The sequence below is a fragment of the Quercus suber genome, unplaced genomic scaffold, assembly GCF_002906115.3.
Source record: "Quercus suber isolate HL8 unplaced genomic scaffold, Cork oak 2.0 scaffold_317, whole genome shotgun sequence".
In the NCBI taxonomy this organism is placed as follows: Eukaryota; Viridiplantae; Streptophyta; class Magnoliopsida; order Fagales; family Fagaceae; genus Quercus; species Quercus suber.
The window spans coordinates 433,025-451,368 of record NW_027069772.1 but is presented as its reverse complement, the minus strand read 5'-3'; the positions used below and the strand labels follow the sequence as shown (position 1 = coordinate 451,368).

General features: G+C 33.3%; 1 protein-coding gene across 4 annotated transcripts in view; it reads right to left on the bottom strand.

The window, feature by feature from the left end:
- LOC112026406 (uncharacterized) overlaps positions 1-18,344 on the bottom strand; it is a 71,668-nt gene that overhangs the window by 10,795 nt on the left and 42,529 nt on the right. The gene's annotated exons all lie outside the window — the stretch shown is intronic.

Genomic DNA, 18,344 nt, shown 5'->3' with positions numbered 1-18,344 from the left:
GTTTTTAGCAACTTTCAGTAACAATAAGTGTTATCCAAACAGACCCAATATCTCATTTCTTACTTTTTAACCCTACTTTTTTAATAAGGAGAAACACTTCAAACTCTTCATATATATATATATATATTTTTTTTTTTTGGTAAACAGGGAAGAACAAAAACACAACTCTTCATATATTTTATATTTAGTATGAATTTTAAAAATTCAACCATTAGGTTGTATGTTGTTATTATATTCTTTATATTTGCTAAATTTTAAAAAATTAAAAATTAATTGCTATATTATTATAAATTTTAAAATTTTAAGTTTTTATAATTTAAAAATTGTGTATAAAAAATAAGATTATTAATCAAATAATAAACAGCGAAATTTGATACGACGCAAGATTTTCAAAATTCAAATACGATGGTTAAAGTTTCTCTTTCTTCCTCTTCAACACTTTCTCTTTGTTCCACTCTGTTTCTATCTCTTCCTCTAAAACAATCCAAACAACACATCAACACCCAACGTTCAAATAAAAATAATGCACCACTGCCGAGCAACCCAGTCCGATTCAAACCCAAAACTCCACCCAAAAACAATGCATCACCCACCACCACCTCTGATTCAATTCCAAAACTCAACCCAAAATTAAAGTTGAGAGCACCCAAAACTCCTCGAACAAAATCATCCACCACCACCGCGAACAAACCCCAGCAACCGAAACTCAAACAAACCCCCAATAACAACCACTGAAACTTAAAGAAACCAACCCAGCAACCACCGAAACTTAAAGCAGCCGGCCGATTCAAACCCACCCAACAGTCACAAGCAAAACCCAGCCAATCCATTATCGTCGCTAACTCGCCACCACCACTGCCTATTACCCACCACCACCAAACAGCCACAAACACAGCAAATCCAGATTAACATGTCCCACATACAAACTTGTGGTGAGAGGGAGCGAAGGATGATAGAGGAGATAGAGGTGAGATTTACTGATCGATTGATTTAATATTTGATGCTCATATATTTGTTCCATATTTCTCTCTCTCTCTCTCTCTCTCTCTCTCTCTCTCTCTTAAATCTTAAATCATCAAACTTGTGTCCAACTTGATCAAATTATAGTTAATGTTAGTAGTTTTTTAGAGGGCTACAATGAAAGTAGTTTTTCTTAATTCCTAGTTTTGGAATTGCTTTCATTTTCCTTTAACTGGTTTCTCCTACATTCTCTTATGACCGTAAACTTCAGATGATTTTAAATGCTGAACAATTTTACAATATAGCAACTGAACACGTGAAAGTATGACAAGTTTTCATTTAATTTTGCTAGATAATCTCATTCTGTATATCTTTCCCTTTATCCCTTTTTGTCAAACACAATTTGATCTTTAATTTATTTTGTTAGTTCTACTGTCATTTTTTAATTATGTATTTGCTTCACTCTAAAGTTTTCGTTGGTTTCAAGTGGCTACATACTTGCATTCAAGTTTCAACCTTGTTCCAATATATAAGAACACCTTGGATGCTCTGCACGTTCTCTGGGGTTTCTCATCATCAAAAAAAAAAAAAAAAATCATTATATATATATATATTATATATGAACACCTTACATTCTAGCCAAAGTGAATTTCTAATGAAATTTATTATTTTATCTAATGATTTGCATTACTCAATTATGCATATCATTGTTACTTGTAATACATTGGGTGATTTGTAGAATACTATTGTAATAAAATAAATAAAGTAATTCTTTAAGTATGTAAAATAAGTCTTTCTTTGCATATCTAAATGCTAATGCATAGTGCTCTTTTTTTTTTCCCTTGCGGGAGGGAAATTTGAAATTTCCCACTAGCAATATTGGTTTTCCTTTGAGGTGGGTATATCATATATGTAATGCAACCATTTTGTTAATAGTGATTCTTATAAATATTATAATATAAACCTATTACTCACACTATTTTATCATTTACACATGTATAGTAGTGGTATACTCATTCTTAGGCTAAAGGCTTATAAGGCATGAGTGGGAGGCGTCTCTCCCCGATGTGGAATTGAGCAAATTCGTGTGGGAGTACTAGAGTTTCCCAAAACGAACAATACCTATATATTTTTTTAGTTGTAATAAATAAGAGAGAGAGAGAGAGAGAGAGAGAGATAGAATGTGGTAAATCATAAATGTGTAATAATACAATATTAATAGATAGTTGACATATTTTAACCATAATATCTTTTAGAAATTTATGGCCTAAATAATATGTAATTTTTGTTAAGTTACATTATGTATAACTTGAACCCATATAATTTGATTTAATTTGAATATAAGTCAAAAATGGATATATAGTTTTAGTAAAAAATATATATATATTTTAGAAAATTTTAATCCTTTTAAGATATATTATTTGTTTGTTTTTGTTTTTGTTTTTTGACATATGGGTTGTATGAATCTCGAGCGTAATGCTCATGTTTCTTTTTGGATGACACTAAACTTTCATGTATCTTTTGCTTCATTATTTTTTTTCCCAAATGGAATAATAATTCATACATCAAATCTACAAATTGCCAACTTGTTACTGAGATCCATGCAACCTTATGGTAACCCATTATATTGAGGGAATCCACAGTAGGGATAGTAGAATCAAATCCTAACCTAACTCATTCCTTGATTCTAACCAAAGGAAGCATGATTGGACAAAATCCTTTACCAAAAACCCCATTAATAGGGGGAATTAAGGAGTTCCACGTTCCCAACCCCTCTATAAATATTAAATATTTATATGGAAAATTTGTTATGATCCTAGTATCCCACATTACTTAAGTGTAAACTTAAACATTGTGTATATAAGCTCTTGGATACCCTTCTCTTGCAAGTTGATTTTCAAGAGAGAGTTTTACCCATGAGTTCCTAATAGAATTAAGGAGTTCCAAGTTCCAAACCCCTCTATAAATATTTAAGGATAAAATTTGGCTACAACTCCATTCAAAATTTTTTTTTTATTAGATGTGAATTTTAACAAATCTAACATTAGATTACATTTCTTCTTATATCCTTCATGCTTGCAAAATTTTTAAAAGATTAATAGCTATGTCATCAATTAAATGTTTAAATTTTAAATTTCAAATTTCAAATTTTGTAGTCTAAAATTTATATGTTTAAATTTCAAAATTTTGTAGTTGATCTAAAATTGAGTATAAAAAATAAATTTATGAGTTGAATAGTAAATAATATCCAATTAGCATGAAATTTGATATACATGTTAAATATATAAAGAACATGTAATTCGATGGTTAGATTTTTTAAAATATATAGTTTTAATAATTTTTTTAGTGAAAGTTATAGTCAATTGCTACCACTAAGCTTGTAACTAAATTTTATCTAATATTAAATACCCTTCCACTCAAGCCCCCATTTCAAGGGTCGAGCAATCTTTTTGCATCAAAGGAAAGACAACTAAGCATTCCAACTGTAATATTCTTTAGTGGGATCATTATTTCCAAGTTTTGTAATATAAATTTGAACAAAGTTCAGTTATAAAATTGATTGTAGTTTTAAGCTACAACTTTACTCAATATCTTTTTATTGGAGATGAATTTTGACAAAACAACTATTGGATTACATTTTCTTCTTATATCCTCCATGCTTGCAAAATTTCTAGAAAATTAAAGATTAGTAGTTATGTTATCAATAAAGTATTTAAATTGCAAGTTATTGTAATTTAAAATATAAAATATAAGCATGTAGATTATATAATAAATAATATCCGATTGACGCAAAATTTGAGGTGTATTAAGAAAGTAAAGAACATGTAATTCAACGGTTAAATTTCAAAATATGTAATAATGTTTATTTTATTAAGTAAAGTTTAAGGCAACCAGATTCTTCTTAACTTATAACCAATTTTGCAGCTAAATTTTGTCCTACAAATTTAATGTGATGGGTTAGTTTTTACCCATTACAACTAGCATTCTAGTCACTTGCTTCTTTTATCTTCCAATTCATTTTAAAAATCAAATGGTTTCCAATAAATTGTTATGTAAATAAAGTAAGTTAACCTGTAAATAACTTTGATATTTATCAATTTAATATCAACAGTTGAAAGGAAGTATTTAGTATGATTTGGTTAGCTACACTTGATAGAAAGTGATATAAGGGTGATGTTAAGAAGGAGAAATTATTGTTGGAAAATCTGGTTTTATACCTCATACAAAACACACAGCAGAAGTAACAATTACGGATCTACTTCATTTATGAGAGATAACACGTAACATTGAATTATAGAACAAAGAATAGGAAGCGTACCTTGATGAAGTGAAATTCAAAACCAAAACTTGAGAATACCTTTAATTTTCATCTCAATTCCACTTGGTGCCCAAGAAATGTGGTGTCTCAATCAGTCCTTTTGTACATTGATTCCCAAAGAAAAATCCTTCTTCTTCTCCTTGTGAAGAAAAACTGATTTCTTTTCTTTTCATCATACGTACATTTTTTTAACTACCTTGGCAGTTTCTTTATTTAAACTCTCATTAAATAAAGTTTAATTATCTAATTGGGTTAGCCTTTTGGACCTACCCAATTGGGCTTTTGCTTATGGCTTGAGATGGGACCCAAGGGAACAAATAAGACTCTAACTCCAATGGGTCTTGGACTTTTCTATCAACTCTTGACAAGTCCAAAGCTACTATTAATTATATTCAAAACCAAAACTTGAGAATACCTTCAATTTTCATCTCAATTCCACATGGTGCCCAAGAAGTGTGATGTCTCAATCAGTCCTTTTGTACATTGATTCCCAAAGAAAAATCCTTCTTCTTCTCCTTGTGAAGAAAAACTGATTTCTTTTCTTTTCATCATACGTACATTTTTTTTAACTACCTTGGCAGTTTCTTTATTTAATAACTCTCATTAAATAAAGTCTAATTATCTAATTAGGTTAGCCTTTTGGACCTATCCAATTGGGCTTTTGTTTATGGCTTGAGATGGGACCCAAGGGAACAAATAAGACTCTAACTCCAATGGGCCTTGGACTTTTCTATCAACTCTTGACAAGTCCAAAACTACTATTAATTATATTCAATACCACTATAAGAATATAATTGCACTCTAGGCTTTATTAATAAATTATATCCCTAGACTTTATTATATATACAATCCCTTCATTAAAATATTCGTAGTAATACAAAGTCATGAATGTAGACTACCACTTTAAAAATTATTACATCTTAATCTTTGAGTACCCAGTTTAATCATTTATATTCATTATATATATATATATATATATATGAAATCCAATTTCATAAATATATACTTTAGTAACTCCTTACTAAAGTGGTTGGGCCAAACATTTTGAATAACCAAATTCATTAAATTTATCTCAAGGGAATATTTTATATCTCCGTTAAGAGATTATGAATTCCATCTTAAAAATATATATTCCATCAACACTAAATGCGTCTGTCCAACATACTGAGGTTTTAATCATGTCTTATAGATCTCACTCCTAATATACCAAAGCAACCTACATCTTATAATCAGGTCCATTATTCTCTCAGGATTTAGAGTTGATGTAAATAGAAGTCGTAAGATTTATTATTCATTTGACAGTCGTTAGAAGAATAATAAATCTCACAACGGTCCAGTTCAATATGTCTTAACTCTTAAAACATATTAACATATCAATTAGAAGTCTTCACTTCCATGATCAAGACAAATCATCTTAGTTGATATGTTATAGTCTTCGCAGATGAAATGCTCAATTTCAATTATTGTATACTCATGGTGGGACCAACCATTCATGTGAGAGGGGAGACTACGCATTTATGGTACTCCGAGAGTATCTAATAATTTTCCGTTAAATAGTTTTCAAAATTTTAATAACTAAATTGGCATAATCAATAGATTCGAAATGAAATTGAATTTTGACAAATACGACCAATAACAGTTTCACCTAATTTTTATAGGCTTTTGTATATGGGTGCATTTTATATTTGTTAAGGAAGAATTTAACGGGATCCACTATTTTGAAAAGTAATTTTTGAGAAACAATCACACACAAATAAACAACGGAAGTACTTATTTACCATACTTATGTGAGACTCCCAAAAAGAATTGATTGATCGCAATAACAAAACTCATCCTTAATCAATACATTTGTTGACTGGCCCTTTTTTCATATTATCGTAACATCGTTTGAACTTTGAATGTTTGACCCTTTTTAACTAGGACTACTTTGGATTAGCGAGCGTATTCATCATTAGGCAATCATTGTTTGAACTTTTGAGTGATGGCACCTTTTTACTAATTTCATGAGTAAGTTTATTTAACAACGACAAAGCACAAGCCATAAGCTGCATAAGCAACGACTACACAAATAAACAAGAAACACAAAAACTTAGAAGGCAATGTGATACTTTCACATTGAAGCTTCTCCACCACGTCCAAATAGTACAATGAGACATTTTAGCTCCTTACAGTACATATTGGTATATTGTAATAAGTATTATAATGTAATAGTTATTCTTATAGTTTAATTATTTGATAATTTGATAATGTTTTTATAATAGGAAAGAACCATTCTTTTTGAATAGCTATTTTTTAAAAGAGTAAGGATTTGTTGCAAACAAGGTTGCAGCACTTCCTACATAATGGTATATGTGTCAAAAAAATAGAGTGACACCTGTCAGTTAGCAATTTAATGAATAACGTCTGTTAACCTCTTAACTTATTTCTCTCACACGAAGACAAACTCCTCCTCTCTCTTCAAGACCCCATAAATCATAAATGTACTCCTTTCTCTCTCTTCTTCCTCCTTCTCATATACCCAGCCCCAAAAACCAAATCAAAATAAAAATTTCTCTCTATCTCTTCAAAAATAATTGATTGTTTATGATGATTAATCCTAATGAATGGAGCAAAGGGTCACATTTCATAAGATGCTACCTAAAACCCAAAGCCTCCATGGCAATCGAAGCTCCATGGTTCCACCACAAACCAACATGGCCGAACCTTCAAGAGCTCACCCATCACCGGTGGTGGTCTTCTCCTCTTCCTCTGTTTTTATTTTTGGTCTATTTTTCTGTGTATGGCTGAAAAAGCTCTACATTTGTTTGGTTGGCTGTGGGTTTGAGAATTTGGTATTTTGTTTGAGGATTTGAAAAATGGAGGTTCTTGTTTTGGGCATGGATTTTTTTTCAAAATTAATCTATTTGTGGGTTTTGGTTAGGCCGAAAAAAAATGGGTTTTGATTTTGGTTTGTCGGCTGTGATTTGTATGTATGTGAATCTAAGCATGTGTGTACAATTATTTTTGAAGAGAGAGAGAGAGAGAGAGAGAGAGATTTGTATTTTGATTTGGTTTTGTGGGGGCTGGGTATCTGAGAAGTGAGAAGAACGAAGGAGGAGGAGGAAGGAGTGAGAGTGAGATATTTGTCATTGCTGAGGAAGGAGAGAGGAGTACGTTGATGAGGTTTTGAAGAAAGACAGATTTGATGTTAAGAGTTAACGGACGTTATTCATGAAATTGGTAATTGACAGGTGTCATTCTAATTTTTTGACATGTATACCATTATGCAGGAAGTGCTGCAACCTTGTTTGCAGCAAATCCTTGCTCTTTTTAAAATGAGGAATAACTAAATTCCTCTAAAAAAGATTGTAATAATTATTTATTAGTATATGTAATAATTTCTAAAATTAATTTATTTTCAAATAAACAAATTTTCTAATATGCACATAGCAATTTTGAAAATTAAAAAAAAAAAATCATAAAAAACAACTAATCTCTCTTTTAAATTTAAAAAATATTATATTTAGAAAACATAATTGTATAAGTAATATATTTCCGACATTATATCTTAAGTTTTATTCTAATGTTAGAATTCACAACCAAACTTATGAATATATTTAATTATTTCATTACAATACATTTTATTCATAATAATAAAGATTATTATTTCTATTATAATCTTCATTTAGTATACCAAAAGTGACCCTTAAGTTTCAGGGTTTTGCAATGTTAAGTTAGATTTTTCAAGCATGGAGTGGCTGCACTGGTCTTGCATTCATCTCCGCATACTGCAATTAAGTTAAATCACAATTGGTTAACTAGCATAAGTGTACAAGCCCATTGGGCTCTAGGCCCACCATAGTTTATTTGTCAATCACACATATACTTTGAATTACACTACTGTACAATTTTATACATAGAATTCAGGTACCATATGTCAATTTTTTAAATATATAATTTGAATATATGACATCTTTTGTTATTTATTGTCAAGTCAATATGCCAATTGATTTATGATATAAATTAAATTCAATTTATAATTTCTTATTCAATGTTAAAATATTATCAATTGAGTTAATTATAACCTAAGTTAACATGAGTTATGAGTTAAATAATAATGCAACTTACGTCATGGACCGCCACTCTAAGTGCATGTAGTTGTTCCCTCGAGACTGTGCTTACCTGGGGGAAATGCAATTTTACGTAAGAATCTAATCGGTACCTTGAAAAATATACCAGGAAAATTTTTAAAATAAAATAAAAATATTAGCATAAATGAAAACTGACCCTTTTATCTGTGATCCAAAGGACACCTTCAGAACATGGAGGAACAGTGAGTGAGCCCACATATGTGTAATAAGAACTAATGTAGCCATCCGTCTGAATTTTTATCGGATTAATCAAGCCCACGTTTCTCTCTTCCTCTGTATCAGATATAGACACTATATCCTCGATAAACTGAAATTGAATTTTGATTATATATTTACTGTATAAAAAAGCCATTCTAATTGATATGGGGTTATTGTGTGTGAGAGGAAAAATAGTGTGTAATTTGTTAGCAATTTTACTATTTATAATGGAAAAGCAGTTCCTTCTGTTTGGCTTATATGCAAAATACCTCTTTTTTCTTTTTCTTTTTCTTTTTTTTTTTTTTTTTTTTTTTTTTTTTTTTTTTTTTTTTCTTGCTAGATAAGAAGTAAGAAAAGAGAAGGGAGATTCAAATTCTAAACACCGCTGGTGTTGGTACCAATGGGCTACCAATCGAACTCCTACATTTTAAATAGGTTACAAATATAATCTCTTAACATCATATGAGAGATTTGAAATTAAATTTTGTTTTCATTAAAAATTTATTAGAAACTTAATATGTAGTTCAATTGACATTTTCAAGTGTTTTTAATAGAGACGCTTAAAGTTTAAATCTCTCCCTCCCTTCTAATTATTGAATTACCAAAGAATAAAAAATTACGTTTTAGACCTTGTGATTTACGGGGTGTGACTAATTAAACTCAACATTTAAAAAAAAAAAAAACAAATTAAACCTTCAATCTATATGTGTTATTTTTTGAAATTTCAAGATTTAATTTGTAATAGCCATGAGCTAGTTTTAAAATGTAATTTTCTAAAATAGTTTTGAAGAATTGCAGAGAAAAAAAAGTATAGGTTTTAGCAACAAAAAATAGTCTTCATGACTAGATCTAGGGAACCACTAACCCTAGTGCAGTATGAAAGTATCATGAAGGAATCAATATTCATCAATCTTTCACCTGGGCGAGGAATGGATCCGGCTGACCAATGTTGTAGAGGACCCCAACAACAACAACTTTGTCTTTGACTTTGATGTCTGGGCTCATGTGAGCCATGTGCAACTCCAACTCATACCTTAAAAAGAAAGAGAGTCGAGAGAGAAGAGCGAGTCAATTTCATAATTAATTAAGATTAAATTTTCTTAATCTAACAAGGTTTTTTTTTTTTTTTTTTTTGAGAATCTTCTGAATCTAACAAGTGATGTCATATCATCTAAAATTTTAAATAATGTAACACTACAATTTATATAGACCTTAAAAATTTTAATATAATATAATATTTTATATAAATTATGAAACATGATGGAGTTTTTCATTCAACCTACACCCCCACCAAAAAGTATTTGTGTTCACATGTGTGAGAGGGTGGTTTTATGGAGGTGGTATACCCTATTTCAAGAATATACACATCTTTTACACCAGGTGAATCCTCACATCTGTAAGGCCCACCTATTCTAAGAGAAATGGTATATACTCCAAAAACATAGTATAATTTTTTGTGATGAGGCATCTTCTAAGTTCTACCTTTTCAAAAGTTTCACAATTCGAATCATCCTTGTTACATAGCGTTTTGATTTAAGCACTTCTATCTATGTTTGTTCTATCTATGTTTGTTAATGAGATGGCCATTAAGTGTCATTTCAACTAAAAATAATATAGTTTTAGACGGCATGGTTCTAATATAACTAAAACTGTGTCATTTTGTTCACATCATAATTTTCTTTTTCTAATAAAATTTGTTTAGTTTGTTAGTTTTTCCTTTTATTTGTTTCCATTGTTTCTTCCCTGTTTCCCCCAATAACATGACCAACAAATCTTTAGTTTAATTGTATTACAAGCCTTTTCTACCCCCAAAAAAAAAAAAAGTCTTTCATCATCACGACAATATGTCTATGGCTATTTCTCTTTTGTTTTTGTTCCTTTTTTTTTCTTTTGCCCTGATCTCACTTAGATATATAGTGTTTGGTAGTTTTTATGTCAAAATTATGTGGTTAAATGATTAAATTTACAATTTTGTAATAATTTAAACTTTTGGAAAAACTAGTAATTTAACTTGATATCTGAACAAGAGGTTTTAAGTTCGATCATTGTCTTTTTCACCATACATTCCACTTAAAATCTCATATGTTACGTCTCATCTATTAAAAGGTAATTTAAATCCACATGTGAGAAGGGTGTTAGAATTTTGTGAGGGGTGTCAAAATTTTTGTAATTTGAGACCACATGTGAGGGGGACTGATAGAATTATGCTATCAAGAAATTTTGATTCCATCTAGAGTCTAGACCTACCCCCTCAACTAGAAAGGAATGTATGAGTTGATTTAAAGGTCAATTAGGTCTCATTTATCTGAATTTTTTTAGTTTATTTAACTTGTATATAACTTTTTAGGTTTTTTTTTTTTAGTACAACTGAATCTTTGTTTAATTTATTTTTTAAATCTAGAATAAATTGTATGATTAGCACTTGAAAACGACATATGATGGATGATGATCATGATCTTGATATATAAGGGAATGGATCCAATAACCATCTTTCATTTTTTTTTCATTAACAATAATCATCTATATGTAAATAAGAAATATTATGTTCACAATATTTTCACAACAAGTTTTAAATAGTTGTTGTTATTGGTTGTTGCTAATGGGCAAAAAAGTAATTCCAATGACAACTTCAAATTAGATCCAATAATAAGTTACTATTTATAATTTTATGTGAAAATGTTGTGGTATCACTTCTCATATTTAAATACAACAAGTATGACATGCGAAGAGTCATACACTATGTTTCACACCAAAGGGCTCGTTAATGTTTCACACCAAAGAGGAGTATCCTTTTGCTGTTGTGGTGCTGTGAAACTCAAATCAACTGAAAGTCGAAAGATAGAGAGGGGTGTAATTTTTTCGCGTGTTTTTTTTTTTTTTTTTCAAAGGTTCTGGTAATGCTCTTAAATCTTAATTTTGTTCGAACTTCGAGTCCAGTCCAGACCAACTTGATCCAAATTGACATTTTGGTAACAGGAACTCTGCTCACTGTGGGCCTGTATTGACCAGAGGAGTCTATCATTCCCATGACCATATCCATGAGGCCATGACGATAACAATTTCATTACTGCAGGCCAAAGGCCCGAAGTATAGGACCAATCGTTTTTTTTTCCTCTCTTTTATTGTGAAAAGACAGAATAGACTCCAAACTTACAACAGAACCGAGGCCCATACAAAGATTACTTGCTTTGTTGAAGAGCAAACTTTTATTTCCCCAGTGGCACCCATATATAACTAAAATATACAAAAGAAAAGGGGGAAAGGGAAGCTTATAAAAGACTGAAAGGCAAAGCTGCTAAGTACTAATTTGTACTCGCATGCCTAAGGTTCCCCTGCTCAACAGTCCACGAAACATTTATTCTTCTCCCAAGGCACATCATTTAATTGTAACTTCAGTTATGGATGTGGTTTGAGGATGATCCCCAAAATTAAATAAAAGGCCTTCCTCCCCACCCAAAAAAAAAAAAAAAACATTCCTCAAGCAAAGATGGACTAGTCTATTCTCTTCTCTATACCTCTATTCTGGTAACTCTCTTTTTCCCCAATTTTTATTTTTGTTTTTTGTTTTTAAAAACCATTTTCTATTTCTAGATTAAAAAAAAAAAAAAAAACATGTTTGGTAACTTAATTTTCAAAAACCGAATCTCAATTTTCAAAAGAAATTGAGAACAGCTAACAAGGTGTTTTCCATTTTAAAAACACGGAAAAAGCAAGTCCCCGTAAATGAGGTACGGACTTTGAGTTTGAACCTTCGCTGAAACAAATAAATAAATGAAACCAAAAGCACATGATCAAATTCTGAAATGTGCCAAATCCACTGGTCTCTCTCCCTCCTCCAATCTCCATTGTCATCCACAAAATCCTTGCTATTACACCGCCGTTGTTGAACCAACCGTCAACCTATTTGCACCGCCAAAAACCTTCAGTAAGCCACCAAATCATAAACCCAACATTCTCATGTGAAGTGAAAGCCAAAGGAGGTTACAATCGGAATAAAATATGTGCTTGCAGGGAATTCGTGATATTCAAATCCATATTGCAATTGCTATTTGCAAAACGAATTCACCGTGTTAGAAAATGGGAGATTTAATGTGTTTTACATAGGAAGTGGAGACCATGACATTATGACCTATGCTGTGGGATTATATCTCATGTTAAGCTTTTGGTTGTGTTTGAAAGATACAGAGCCATTTGTTACTGTTATAATACTGAATAATTGTATTGTATTTCTTAATGAAAGAATATACACGAGTGTCTTTATATAGGAGGCATATGAGTGCAATACAAGTAAGAATGTAGTACAAGAATGTGTGATATACGCAAGTAATTTAGTTGGGCTTACAGCTCACAACACTATACACGTTAACAGTCCCCCTCAAACTCAAGGTGGATGTGAGACCAACTTGAGGTTGTCAACCAAAGTACGAAAGCGTCCTTTAGGATGTGACTTGGTGAAGATATTTGCAAGTTGATCTTTAGAAGAGACTGAGATCATCTTGAAAGCACCATGGACAAGATGATAATGGATAAAATGACATTCGATCTTGATGTGTTTAGTCCATTCATGGAAAACATTACTGTGAGTAATATGAATGACACTCTAGTGTCATAATAAAGAGGAGTAGCAGAGGATGTAGACACACTTAAGTCTTCGAGAAACCATCGTAGCCAAAGGAGCTCAAATGTGGTATCAGCAAGAGCACGATATTCTGCTTTAGTATTAGAGCGGGCCACATGAGTTTGTTTCTTGCTTCGCCAAGAAATTAGAGAAGAACCAAGAAGAAAGCAATAACCATTGGTGGACCTGTGATCAATGGGATTTCCTGCCCAATCAGCATTAGAAAATGTACGGAGAATAAGAGTAGCCTAAGCAGAGTAGAAAAGACCATGGAATAGAGTGCCCTTTAGGTATTGAAAAATGCGCAGAACAGCAGCATAGTGAGTCGATCGTGGAGTAGACAGATACTAGCTCACCTGGTGAACAACATAGGAAATGTCTGGATGAGTGACAGTGAGATAAACTAGGCTACCAACTAAACGTCTGTAAAGAGAGGGATTAGACAATGGTTTCCCCCCTAAAGGAGTCAGATGCGTATTAAGCTCAACTGGAATGTCAACAGTCTTGCTATCAGTGAGTCCAGCTCGAGACAAGAGTTCAGAAACATACTTGACTTGAGTAATATAAAGTCCATTTGTAGAATGAGTGATTTCAAGACCCTAAAAGTAGCTGAGATGTCCAAGATCTTTCATCTCAAACTGCTGACTGAGAAAATCTTTGAGTTCTTGAATACCATTAAGGTCATCACCAATTATGATCATATCATCCACATAAAAGAGAAGTAAAATAGTGCATTTGTCAGTGTGACGAAAAAATAAGGCAGAATTATAATGACTGGCCATGTAACCTAAGCGAGAGATGGTAGAGTTGAATTTGGCAAACTAAGCTCGTGGAGCTTGTTTAAGACCATAAAGTGCACGTCGAAGGTAATAAATCTTGTTTGAGTCAACAGAGAGACCATGAGAAGGTTGCATATAAACTTCTTCACTTAAATCCCCATTAAGGAATGCATTTTTGACATCCATCTAAAAAATGTCTCATTTACTAGCAGCAGCAACAGCTAAGAGGGCACGAATAGATGAGATACAAGCAACTGGAGTAAAGGTCTCTTCATAATCAATCTCATACTCCTGTGTAAAATCTTTTGCAACAAGATGAGTTTTGTAGCGCTCAATGGACCCATCAGAGCGAGTCTTAATCTTGTAGATCCACTTATAACCAACCACAGATTTTTCGTGGGGAAATGTCACCAAATCTCAAGTATGGTTTTTAGATAATGCATTAAGTTCCTCTTTCATTGTAATCTGCCATAAATGGTCAGTAGAAGCCTCACAATAGGTGTGAGGCCCGTGTAGTGTAGCAAGGGCAGTGTAACAATGATAGTTAAGTAAATGTGCAAGAATAAATCTTACCCGAGTTGAGTGACGAGGTGGAATGTCTTGTACAAGATCTTCAGGCGGAGCAAGAGCAGGGGACCTAAGCTCAGGGTTGGGGTTGGGTAACTCGTCTTCGACTTGTTCATCTTCCATCTGTTTATTAAAGGGTGAACTAGGAAAGGGATCAGTGATATCTAATGGTTGGACAGAGAAGTCTACAGGAGAATCAGGAGCAACTATAAGAGGATCAGGAGTAGCTACAAAAGGAATATGTGTCTCATCTGAAAAAAGATCTAAAACAGAGGAGGAAGACAGGGAGGCAAGGAAGTGAAAGAGCTCGACAAAGAGGCAATGTTCCCAAAAGATAACATTGCAGGAGATACGAAGACGATGAGAGACAGGATCATAACACTGATACCCTTTTTGAGTTTCGCCATAGCCAAGAAAACAACAAAGCATTGACCGAGGCTCAGGCTTGTTATGCTCATGTGGCTGAAGATGAATGAAACAAACAGAACCGAAGGAGCGAAGGTGGTGATAGTCTAGAGATGACCCAAAAAGGCGCTCATATGGAGTTTGATTTTGGATAACAGGACTCGGAATGCGATTAATAGTATGAATAGCATGAAGAGCAGCTTCACTCCAAAAAGGAGTAGGAACTTTGGCAGAGAGAAGGATAATACGAACAATGTCAAGAATATGACAAAATTTTCGTTCGGCTCTACCATTTTGCTGAGAGGTACCTGGACAAGTTAGTTGATGAATAGTGCCATAGGAATGCAAAACAGCTTAGAAAGCATCTTGAGTGTATTCAAGAGCATTATCAGATCAAAAAATTTTGATGCATCTGGAAAACTTAGTTTCAACCTTTGCAAAATTAGAATATACTTCCAATAATTTAGAACGATGTTTCATACTAAAAATCTAGCTATAGCGAGAGTAATCATCAACAAAAACAACAAAATATCGAGACCTACCAATACTAGAGACAGAGGAAGGCCCCCAAACATCAGAATGAATAAGATCAAAGTTATTAGTGGAAATTGATTCACTAGTATTGAAAGACAAAGTTGGTTGTTTTCCTAACTGACATGAAACACAATCAAAATTTTTTGTAGATACTGAATCTTACAAACCTTTAGAAGTCAATTGTTGTACCCGAGAGGAAGATGCGTAACCAAGTCGAGCATGCCAAAGTGCAAAGGAAGGAATTGAAGAAACTATAGCAGCTGCAGCAACATAAGCAGGAGTAACAAGTGGAAGACGAAGGTTGTGCACGGGAAACATATGCCCAACTCTAGGATTGGTCCTAAGCTCCTGTCCTGTCCTCGAATCCTGCACAATACACTTAGAATAATCAAAGATAATGCAATAACCCAACTTAGCTAATTGTCCCACAGAAAATAAATTATAAGAAAGGTTAAGAACATTAAAGACTCCAAGAACCGAGAGGTTGGAGGTCAAAACGGAGCCTATATTATGACCAGATTTGTGAAACCATTTGCTGTGTGAATATTAATTAAGAGGGTGCAATGCAGGTTTAAGGTCAGAAAATAAGGACGAGTAAGGTGTCATGTGATTGCAACAAGCAAAATCCATAAACCAAGAAGTAAGAGACATACTAGATAAAGCTGAGAGAAAAGAGGAGTGAGATGCATTACCAACCATACGAATGACATTAGCAATGATATTTATAAGGTCATCTTTGGAAATGGTGAAAGTGAATCCAAAAGACTGAGACTGTGCAGAGACGAGAGCCATGGGTTGGACACTCTTAGTGTTAGCAACTATAGCAGCAGAAATGGAAACAACTGATTTGTTGCGTTGATCGCAAGTCTTAATATTATGGCCAAAACGTTTGCAAAAATTGCAAAAACATTTGTTGGATTGTCGGCAACGATTGTTGCAAAAGGAAGAAGACTTGTCCTTACTCTTCATTTAGAAGCAAAATATGCAAAAATGGATTGCAAAAGTGAAATCTACGCAAAAAAAACTGGGTAAAGAGCACCTGGACTACAAAAAAGTCAATGCTGGGAAAAAGTCAACGGTCAACCCAGCTAAAAAATCAACAATCAAACCAACAGAAGGCAAACAATGATGTCAGCGGCTGATGCAAGGAAGTGACATCAGCGATGATGCAACTAGGGTTGACGTGGCAGAATGATGTCAGCAGGAGGGTTGAGGTGCATGAAGGCGCGTGGAGGTGCGTGAAGGCAAGTGACATGATGACGCGGCATGTAGGAGCTAAAAAAAAAAAAAAAAAAACATGTTTGGTAACTTAATTTTCAAAAACCGAATCTCAATTTTCAAAAGAAATTGAGAACAGCTAACAAGGTGTTTTCCATTTTAAAAACACGGAAAAAGCAAGTCCCCGTAAATGAGGTACGGACTTTGAGTTTGAACCTTCGCTGAAACAAATAAATAAATGAAACCAAAAGCACATGATCAAATTCTGAAATGTGCCAAATCCACTGGTCTCTCTCCCTCCTCCAATCTCCATTGTCATCCACAAAATCCTTGCTATTACACCGCCGTTGTTGAACCAACCGTCAACCTATTTGCACCGCCAAAAACCTTCAGTAAGCCACCAAATCATAAACCCAACATTCTCATGTGAAGTGAAAGCCAAAGGAGGTTACAATCGGAATAAAATATGTGCTTGCAGGGAATTCGTGATATTCAAATCCATATTGCAATTGCTATTTGCAAAACGAATTCACCGTGTTAGAAAATGGGAGATTTAATGTGTTTTACATAGGAAGTGGAGACCATGACATTATGACCTATGCTGTGGGATTATATCTCATGTTAAGCTTTTGGTTGTGTTTGAAAGATACAGAGCCATTTGTTACTGTTATAATACTGAATAATTGTATTGTATTTCTTAATGAAAGAATATACACGAGTGTCTTTATATAGGAGGCATATGAGTGCAATACAAGTAAGAATGTAGTACAAGAATGTGTGATATACGCAAGTAATTTAGTTGGGCTTACAGCTCACAACACTATACACGTTAACAGTCCCCCTCAAACTCAAGGTGGATGTGAGACCAACTTGAGGTTGTCAACCAAAGTACGAAAGCGTCCTTTAGGATGTGACTTGGTGAAGATATTTGCAAGTTGATCTTTAGAAGAGACTGAGATCATCTTGAAAGCACCATGGACAAGATGATAATGGATAAAATGACATTCGATCTTGATGTGTTTAGTCCATTCATGGAAAACATTACTGTGAGTAATATGAATGACACTCTAGTGTCATAATAAAGAGGAGTAGCAGAGGATGTAGACACACTTAAGTCTTCGAGAAACCATCGTAGCCAAAGGAGCTCAAATGTGGTATCAGCAAGAGCACGATATTCTGCTTTAGTATTAGAGCGGGCCACATGAGTTTGTTTCTTGCTTCGCCAAGAAATTAGAGAAGAACCAAGAAGAAAGCAATAACCATTGGTGGACCTGTGATCAATGGGATTTCCTGCCCAATCAGCATTAGAAAATGTACGGAGAATAAGAGTAGCCTAAGCAGAGTAGAAAAGACCATGGAATAGAGTGCCCTTTAGGTATTGAAAAATGCGCAGAACAGCAGCATAGTGAGTCGATCGTGGAGTAGACAGATACTAGCTCACCTGGTGAACAACATAGGAAATGTCTGGATGAGTGACAGTGAGATAAACTAGGCTACCAACTAAACGTCTGTAAAGAGAGGGATTAGACAATGGTTTCCCCCCTAAAGGAGTCAGATGCGTATTAAGCTCAACTGGAATGTCAACAGTCTTGCTATCAGTGAGTCCAGCTCGAGAC